The 10486-nt window shown below is 39.0% G+C and overlaps 1 long non-coding RNA gene across 2 annotated transcripts; it reads right to left on the bottom strand.

The window, feature by feature from the left end:
- Positions 1-280: 280 nt before the first annotated feature.
- Positions 281-6314, bottom strand: LOC307214529. 2 transcript variants are annotated; one of them, XR_013838192.1, is made up of 4 exons: positions 6264-6314; positions 4589-4735; positions 1989-2143; positions 281-667 (listed from the first exon to the last, which is right to left on the bottom strand). It is a non-coding gene; the product is annotated as an uncharacterized lncRNA (long non-coding RNA). The 2 variants fall into 2 exon arrangements; XR_013838193.1 differs by lacking the exon at positions 281-667 and having other exon boundaries at positions 1814-2143.
- Positions 6315-10486: the final 4172 nt, after the last annotated feature.

Raw genomic sequence — 10486 nt, forward strand, 5'->3', positions numbered from 1 at the left:
CTCACCTCACAGAGTGTTTGTTGTGGGGGAGGAAGGGAAAGGAGAATGTTAGCCGCTTTGAGACTCCTTAAAAGGGAGTAAAAGGCGGGATATCAAATCCAAACTCTTCTTCTTCTTCTTCCCTTCTTTGTTATAACATATAGAAATTATGTTCTAATTCTGAATTAAAAAAAATAAAAACATGGCATATGACCAAAAGCCTATTTGCTCACCATGTTTGGGAATAGTTTTGCCTGCATAAAATGTAGATCATGTCCATGTTTATTTTAAAAAATAAATAAATACAAAGAAGAACATACTTTATATTTTAGCTGTACTGATTTGCAAATATTGTTCAATTTAGAAAAAGAGAGAGGGTGTATTCAGGATTGCATCCTAATTGGCAATTTACAATGACCAGCATTATCCTTCAAGAAAGTCAGCTTTTCATATTGAAATTGTGAAGTGTCAAAATGATTGAGAGCAATTGCACAACTATTAATTATGGTTATTTGAAGCTCAGTTTGTGGTAGGTAATGAGGACATTGTTCGTCTATTTGATATCTTTATAGCAGTCATCTTGGACTTCACTGCTCTCTCTCTTTTTTATAAAAGTATCCACGTTTGTTTTGTTTTCTCAATTTCCACTTTTAAAAAATGAGTTCAAATACAAGCAGGCAAGTTGCTCCTGAAAATAATTTCATTAAAATGGATTAGCTTTCTCCCTGCAGTAATTGGAATAGCACAATTGAGCAAATTTAGTCAGCAAGCAGCATGTGACTGCCTTCACCCTCGCTTCCTTTTCTCACAGCAATATACAAATTTTTAAGATGGAATTTTCATTTGTTCTTAATAATTTTAAAGCTGCATTTTGTGGTATATTTTGCTGTTTCTAAGGAAAAGCCCTGTAAGGTTACTGCGCAATGTCACAAACTGTGCTTGCTTACAACTAAGCAATTTCCAACAGACAGAATATCGGCTCCATAACTGTAATTCCACCCCAGAAGAGACTTACTCTGTTTATTATCTGCCTGACACATGGCTGCTAAAGGTATGAGTGCCTGATGCCAACCCTAAACCATATGGAGAAGTCAAGTTTCATGTATTGCAGGTCTTTCACCAGCTGATTTTAGGTTGCCAATGCTACATTCAGTGCAAGATGAGGGTTGGCATTTCAGCTGGAAAGGGTCAAAAGTGATTTAAGATCCACAGAAATTCTGCTCAGATGCTCCTATCTGGATAAACTCAAGTTTTAAATAGTTGAAAAGCAAACAATATATTCACTTGTTGCTGTTATTTATTAATACCTCATAATGACTACAACACACACACACACACATTTTTGAGCAGAAAGGATTTGAAATCCACACTCAGATATGAAGCTCACTTGGTGCCCGTGGGCCAGTCACTGTTTCTGAGCCTCACAAGCTTGTTTCAAGGATGAAATGGGAAGTAGGAGAAGGAGAGGTGGGAAAATAGTGTTTAAAAAGGTGTAGTCATAGGTATATCAGTGTATTCAAATCTGAATTGTCAAATTATGTTATTATTGTTGGTATGGTTTTTGTTATATGTGTCTTTTGCGGTTGATGTTTGTATCGAAAAAATGATTAAACAATATATTTTTTAAAAAAAAGAATGAAATGGGAAAGCATGTACACCACCATGATTTCTTTGAGTAACAACAACCACCCATTTAAGTGTTTATACCAGGAGCACTGACCCATCCCCATATTTACCCCCATGGGTGGGAAAGCAACTAAGCATTTATATTGCTGTTGCAATCAACTTGTCCAACCCCCCCCCCCCACATTTCCCTCACTATGTCATCTATAGGTTCCTAAGCCAAAAAGCAGAATCAGCACCCTCAGCTCTTTTGTGAAGGCTCTTCCATGCTGAATGACATTGTGTACAACGCAGATTTGAAATTAAAGCAGTGCTGACACTGATGCATAAAGATTAAATGACAGTTCATTGGCACAGAGGTCCTTACTGGCGTCCTACGTACAGACCTCAAATTCACCTTAAGGAATTCTCCCATGCTTGTGATGTCTCTGCTTGTCATCTGGATGACAGTCCTCCATACCGAATTGTATTTGTTTCCTCCATAGGGAATTTCCTTGTGCATGTGTTTGTTCATTGTTCTTTCTGCTTGCTCTTCTATTCCCTGTAGAAAGGACAAATAAGAAGTGCAAAGCAGCATTTAAATAGTTCCCTATAGAAACAGCTAGTTCCACCATATGCCTTTGAGATTTTAAGCATCTATCGGAAGAAAGAAAAATGAAACGCAGCTGTGGTTCAAGGGGGTTGGGGCAGAGGCAGGGACCTGTTTTTCAGCCTGAGGGCCACATTTGGTCATAGTCAACCTTTTGGAAGCCATATGTCAGTAGGTGGAGCCAGATGCAAAAGCAGACAGGGAAACATAAATGGACCTGTTTGTGTAATCCACATAAGATCTCCTAGCAATAATTTATTTGGCTTTAACTTTTCACAGTTGCCAGATGATTGACATATTGTACCATATATAAGCATGGATTTTGTGAGTGGTCAACAGTGTTGAAATAAAAATATATGTCACAGGAAACTAAATCAGGATTTGTAATCACCTATTAAAGCATTAAACTGTAAGCTCCTGCAATGAGAGGAAAGGAACATTCTCTGAAGGCCCTCTCCTTACCTCATATGAGTGGTAATTTTCCAGATTCTTTGCCTGCAAACACCTGGGCTGGTGAGGAGAGGGCAATGTATTCTTGCATACAAAGGGACATTGCCTAAAATCTGGCTTAGTCTGGTCAGTGGGTTTCTCCAGACTTAGACATACTTAGAGGTGGTATATTAAAGTGCAAGGTCTGCCAACCTGTTCTTTGTGAGCTAACTTTGTGACTACAGAGTTAGGAATGGAAGAGAATTTTGCTTCATTCTTATTTTCAATTTCCTAATTTACAGTTCCTGGACTCATATGTGGATCATAAAAGAGTTAACAATCAGAATATATACTTCTCTGAATTTTGGGATGCAGTTCTGTTTCTTAGAATGCATTGAAATGTTTTTTAATGGGAAAATGCATACATAATGCATATTTTAGAGGATAAATGCACACAAAACCTTACCCCCAAAAAAGCTATTTTAGGAGAAAAGAGCATATAAAATTAAATATAATTTAAATGCACAAATTTTATTCATGTTAACAAAAAATCCACGGGAAATGGAACACAATGGGCTTAGAAATGAATATATGTGAAACAGGCATGGAATGGAAATAGGCTGATCCACCATCTCTTTAAAAAAGGAGGGGAAATGTAAATGGATATATTGATTGATAATCTGGCTGTAAAAATCTTCCATATATATATAATTGTATACTGCCCTTCATCAAAAGACCAAAGGGCAGGTCACAATATAAAAATACAAAATGAGAACACAAAATACATAACCAAACCAAACCAAACCAATAACTAATATTGAATTCATTATGTCAACATTCAAGCAGCTCTTTTCTTGCTTTTCCTTGATGCTTTCTATCTTAGGAACAAAATGGACAAAAAGATTTATGGGATGCTGAAGTCATAGTTTTCATTTCTTCTTCCCCAATGAAAACAATACATTCTGCTTGGAGGAAATCCCAAACAATAAATAAAATGTCTCTTGTCTTATGCTCCTTAATGATGAAACCCTGCCAGGAAGAGAGAGTTATAGGCTGCATGCTTACTCAGAAGTGAGCTTACACCCATGTAAATTATTCACGTGAAATATAAGGTTGCTTCAGACACTGTGTTTTTCTAGATGGACGATCAGATCCCACCCACATTCCGTGGCTGTATCTCATCCACATACTCACTGTGCCCCTGGTTTTTCTCCTACTTAATTCTGATTTAACTCAGATTCTTTCTAAAACTCTAGAAACATGTAAGGACATCTTTGTGTTTCTTCAGTGTGTTTGCACGTTGGATATCTATGTGCACATGCCCATTGACAAAAGACTGTAGCAGAGGTGAACTTGCTGTTGATGTGCTTACACATATGATTGCAGGGAGACAAATTCTGTGCAGTTTTTAATTTATCCCAACGTGTGCTTCTGCACATTGGTAAAACGTGGGTGGCACTGTGGTCTAAACCACTGAGCCTCTTGGGCTTGCCAGTCAGAAGGGTGGCAGTTCAAATCCATGTGATGAGGTGAGCTCCCATTGCTCCCCGTTTCTGCCAACCTTGCAGTTTGAAAGCATATCAGTGTGAGTAGATAAATAGGTACCACTGTGGCAGGAAGGTAAACAATGTTTTTGTGTACTCTGGCTTCTGTCACAGTGTCCCGTTGCACCAGAAGCAGTTTAGTCATGACCCGGAAAGCTGTCTGTAGACAAACACTTGTTCCCTTGGCCTGAAAATTGAGCTGAGTGCCGCACCCCATAGTCACCTTTGACTGGACTTAACCATCCAGGGGACCTTTACTTCCAAACAGCAAGACCAATGGTCAGGAATGATGGTCCCTGTAGTCCAGCAATATCTGGAGAGCCATAGATTTTCCTACTCCTGGCCTAGAGCTAGAACTTGTCATTCTTAATAAGATTTGTTTATAACTTTTTAAAGAAAAATGTTAAGCCAGTGTTGCACTTACAAAGCATTGTTTGAAGGGTTCTTCTCTATATAGAGAGTAGCCCATCTCATTTCCTTTTGTCTGTGCTTTTCCATTTGTATTCATTATTCAGATTCCTAGCAATTTTTCTTCCTCTTTAGTAGGCACTATGTACCTTCAGCAATGATACTGACATGCAATAAACAAAAGAAAACATTCAAGGTCAATGGACACATTGCTACATTAGTAACCTCCATTTATACTGAAAGCATATAGAAAGTATTTCCATATGTTTATCCATTTACCTCACCTTGATACAAATGCTTAAAGCAATTCACAAATTAAAGAAATAGATATTATTAGGACAACATGATATCTATACAGAAAACAAAAACAAAGACAGCAAAAATATAAGCCACAATAAGAATTAAAAATCAGCAGTTGTAATTAATCAAGATTGAATTAAAACTAAGTATGAGAAAATAAAACAACATTATTTTGACCTATCACCTAACGCTAAGTGAGTCAGTGTGGTGTAGTGGTCAGAGCAGCATTTCTCAATCTAGAGTCCCCAGTTTTGCTGGACTTCAAACCCCAAGTTCATGGGCTCCTTATATGAGACAGCCCAGGTTTTAAGATTACTGTACAGGATAGTCTCTTCTTGTTCTATGGATAGATGTTGCCTCTGGTGTGGTAATTCAGGATGGGGATGGTTTTATGAAATTGCCTCCCTCCCTCTACAGTGCAGTGCAGTGTCATTGATATCTGATTCCTCCTCCCACTTAAAAAGACACATTTTCACGTAAGTCTTGCCATACATCTGGGAAATCCCAGACATGTCCTCTTTCGGGGGCCTACATGCTCATCTTGGGGGGGGGGTTTAAATTTAGAAGCAAATGTCCAGGTTTGTGTGGGGTTTAATTTTGTGCGTGTGTGTGTACTGGCGGCTCAGGTTCAGGCTCTGGTCCTGGCTTTGGTTCGGGTGCGGGCGGCTCGGTGCACACAAGCAGGAGAGTCAGGGCAGCTAGCAGAGCTCACGGCCAAGAAAGCATCTTACCTGCGTGTCTGCTCTGCCCATCCACTGAGCTGCCCTTTCCCCCCTGCAAGCAGGAGGGACGGGCAGTTTACAGACAGGGAAATTACCATTGGGGGGAATTTTCAAAAATTGGCAAAATGCCTGATTTTTACCTCTGGAAATATGGCAACTCTATCTTTGGGGGAAACTGATTTGCTAAGGTCTATTAGTCGGTTATATAAGGTTGGTTATAAATGATCAGGTGAGTCTCTGTCTTGAATCATAGAACCAAAGAATTCTAGAGGTGGAAGAAACCAAGAGGGTCATCTAGTCCAAGCCCCTGCAGTGCAGTACAGTGGTACCTTGGGTTACAGATGCTTCAGGTTTCAGACGCTTCAGGTTACAGACTCTGCTGACCCAGAAATAGTACCTCAGGTTAAGAACTTTGCTTCAGGATGAGAACAGAAATCGCACTCGTGGCGGCAGCGGGAGGCCCCATTAGCTAAAGTGGTACCTCAGGTTAAGAATGGACCTCCGGAACAAATTAAGTTCTTAACCCGAGGTAGCATTGTAATCTGTTGCCAGCATTGGGCTCAAATCCTCGACCCTGAGATTAGGAGTATTGTGCTCTACCAACTGAGCTATCCTATATATTGATATGGTTTTATTTTTAATTATCTTTTTAATGCTCTTTATAATTACCTTTATGGTTATTGTGCATATGTTGTCAACCTCCCTGGTATCTAAGATGAAAGATGGTTAAAAATAGACTTGAACAAACAAACATCCGCATAGGGTGACTGTCTGTTCTAATTAAGTTATTATGACAGTGATCTATAGCATGTAAGCATATTTAACATGTATGCATAAATGTGTAGGTAGAATTTTTTTTCCTTCCACATGATTTATGTCTTATCAAAACATTCTCCCTTTTTCTTTTATTGTAACCTGTCTTTTGATTTCAAAGTGCCTTTGCAAATACTTATGATAATTGAGTACATTGTTCAGTACATCACAAACAATCTTTTTTGACTCCCTGCTGCCCATAGCCACTATTAATTAAAAGCATACATAAAACAGACATCTTCCCTTGTGAGCTCTCACACTGAACAAATGGTCTTAATAAAGAGAGTGCGAATAATTGTCTGGTGTTTAAAAGAAAATGAAATGAAAGGTAAAATTACTCCAGGTTGGGTAATTCCAGGTTTCACATGTGCAACAACCAGCACTAGGATGTTGCAATCTTTAGGTGAGCAATCATTAAAGGGAAAAATATCAAAATAAATGAGGGATTAAATAAGGTATAATGCTTCAAGGTGGGAGATTGATTTTGTTTGTCTGATGGTCCTTGAACACTAATTCAATATGGCTGATGCTATACACCACTTACGGAGTATGCCAATCTCCATCATATTTAGTCCAAATAGCAGAACAAGGATGACAAGGATGAGCACAGGTACATATCCCAAAGACTGCAGCAGCAGCAAGAATTTTCCGTCTCCACTACATGCTACAATCCATTTATTGTTGTCCTTCTCCCTACTGCTGGTTTAATGCTGTAGCACCAAAGCAGGCATCAATAACATGTGGTCCTCCAGATGCTTTTGGACCACAGTTTCCAATATCCATGCCCATAGGCCTGGGCTGATGGAAATTGTAGTCCAACAACACCTGGAAGGCAATAGGTCCCCCACCCATGCGCTAAATCATTCCCTTGGGAAACTGGTCACTAGATTTAACATGACTTTTAGCTATTACATTGTGGGGACACAGATGTGATTAGGGCCTGTGACTGCTTTGTGCTTTGGCCCGATTGCATGGATGCAAAGAAGCTCAGGCCAGCAGCAGGTGTCTAGTCAGTGGCCCCATGCTGTCCTTGCTGCCTCACATAAAACTGAGGAGAAGTAGCATGGAGAGGAGGCAGAGGTCAGTGCTGGTGTCTGGGTACAGACAATGATGAATACAAAGCCAAAGCTGGAGGCAGAACCATTCCTGAATCTGAAGGTGGGACTTAACAACCCTCTTCCTTCTGGGGGGGGGACAGCCTACTAAAGAGAAACCATCTTTCTGGTAGAAGAGGACTGGGGGCAATTTCAGTTGTTCAGCAACATTGGATAAAGTTGGTGTAAGGCATGTTGAGGACTGCTAATGCACTGTTGCACAAAGGAAGGTGAGGGGGGAATATACTATAAAACGTAAACAAAACACATAGCTTGCAGTATTATAACTGAGATGATCTAGACTTTCTGTGCCTGAAGAGCAAAATGGAACCAACCATCCACCACCTCTCTCTGCGGTAAGAGAAGGCAAGGCTCTGGCTCTGGGGCCTTTTCAAAAAAGCAAAGTTTAAGATACACATTCCTCTGTATTGTCTTTATCAAAGTAGTGGTGGGATGAAATAGCCATCCCCATTTCATCACCCCACTCTCTGGGGGCAAACTGATGCTGGCTATTTCAGTTCCATTTTCATTTTGGTTCCATTTTGTGGCCATTTCAGTTTCAAATTTGTGTGTGTGTGTGTGTGTATGTCATGATTCAACTACCATAAAAACAACAACAACCTTTCAAGAGGGTGTGACTTACCATTCTAACAGGAGTGTTTTTAAAATACCTTTTCTCTTTCTTTTCCTTGGAACACTTTTTTGGTACCTCTTTATAAAGCCACTGGTGCTAGCTTTCGTGGTGTGGAATGAAAGCAGCAGTGGGCCTCTGGCTTCCACCACTCTACTTACAGAGAATGCATTTAGAAGACCAGTGCTTGTTCTCTTCAGGCTTCACACAATCCTAGACATAGGTTGTCTGTGAATTCAATGTGAGGCTCACTAACAAGCTGTTAACAAAGCACAATCATGCCACTAAGTTTGTTATTCCATCTTTCAAGTCTTCAACTCTTCCTACTTCAAATCCTCTAAGGAAACAAGCTATATAATTTGAGACACAAGCTTTCCCCCAGAGTCTATTCCTTTGTACCCTCAAGATTGAACTGTGTTGGAACTCTAGTGGGGATAGAGTCAAAAGTTATAGTCAGAACCTGAACTTTACAGTGAGAGGGTTCTGGATCTTATAGCTTTCTATATTTGCTGAGTGCTTTTTAATCCAAAAGTGTCAGTGCCCTGGGAGACTTCTTTCCCCAGAATGAAAAAGTACATAAAAGACAAAGGAGAGGGGAAAAGGAGACAAACTGGAAGAAACAGCAGTAGCATGTTCCAATTCTTTCTTTCAACACCCCATCTTTTTCTTTTATTAAAAAAAGAAAAGGTTGTGAGGAGAATAACATTTACTACCCACATGCATTTCATATAATATACCACAAAGGATTTTTTTTTAAAAAAATGGTTTTTGGAGATCCAGAAGTTGATGTTATTGAACCAACGTGCTTCTCTCTCTCAGAACCATATGTGGATGACTTTTAACTCTTAACCTCTCCCAACCTTGAGCTCCCAGATGTTACTGGACTATCATGCTCATCGTGACCCTCGCCCATGCTGACTGGGGATGTTACCAGTTACCAAGACTCCATTTTGAACCCTACTATATCTTCATAATTAGTCAAATGGTCAAAAGCCTGCTCGACATCCGAACTTGAGCCCCTCAAAATGTTGTGTCCCCATCTTATGTTCCATATTTGATTCAGGGGTTCACAATGCCCTCAACAAAAAGACAATGTTTACATGTTGTAAGCATAGTACCATTGGCAGACTTGCTTTTTCAAATAGCCCCAGAAAGAAGGATTGATGGGAACGGAATAGAATATAAACCAGCTGTATAAGGAAATTAACAGATCATGAGGCTGCAGTCCTCCACAAGGTTACTGGGGGGTAAGTCTCATTGAACTTGATGAAGCTTACTTCCAAGTATATGAGAACTAGAGCTTATCAAAAACTGAGGCAGAGCTGGAATATGATATGTTAAGGTGAAATATTCTGAGACAGCCTGAAAATTATGCTTTTTGATGGTAGTGATATGATGACAATGAGAAAAGGTATAGGAAAGACTAGAAGCTAGTGACAGTAGAGCAAGACAGACAGGGGAACAGATTGTAGTAGATGCAGAAAATATGTAGCATATATTCACCAGCTTTTATTTGAACTGAGTTAACCTTAGGGTTGAGCCATGTGACTATTTATGAGGTAGAAAAGTGACATTAGTTTTTGACCAGGCCTTGAGACAGTGTGATGTTCTGTAACTGTGTAAGTGCCTTAATTTAATTTATGAGCTGTTTAATTTAAAGAGTAGTCCTTTGCTTCTGAGCAATGCTATCCCTGGTTGTTTTAAATTATTGGTTTTAGTTACTTTATTGTAGTTGCAGTTTGGAGGTACTGATTTTTTCTTATTTTAACTTATGTATGCATTCTCAGCCTGAGGCCGACTGATGAAAGGAGGGATATAAATGCCAAAAATAAATAAAATAATACATCAAATGAATTTTCATACAACAATTACATATAGAATGTTAATTTTACATTGAAGGGGGCTTTTCAAAATTAATTTCCACATAATGAAGTGGTCTTGTGCAGTAATCTCCATGTGATGCAACCATAAGTTGCCACATGCTGAAATAATAAAAGCTTAAATGAAATACCGGTAATAACAGAATTTCACAGAATGTGGTAACAAGCAGATTTGCTTCTTAAGGTCTGTTCTGGAAGATCATTTACTGCACAAATATTGTTGCAAAGTTAGTTCAGCATCTTATGAACCAATCCATAGCATTCAGCTAAATAATAATAATAATAATAATAATAATAATAATAATAAGTATTAGACTGCTTGAGCACTTTGTAGCCTCCCTCAAAGAATTTAAAACTTATCACAATATTTTAAAGTCAGATTTAGGGACCAGATCACAATTTTTACGCATTAGTGATTCATATAGTTAGGAATGGATAGATAAGTCTAATTCAGGCTATGTCAGTTTCACATGT

The sequence above is a fragment of the Podarcis cretensis genome (assembly GCF_951804945.1).
Source record: "Podarcis cretensis genome assembly, chromosome: 4".
Taxonomy (NCBI): Eukaryota; Metazoa; Chordata; class Lepidosauria; order Squamata; family Lacertidae; genus Podarcis; species Podarcis cretensis.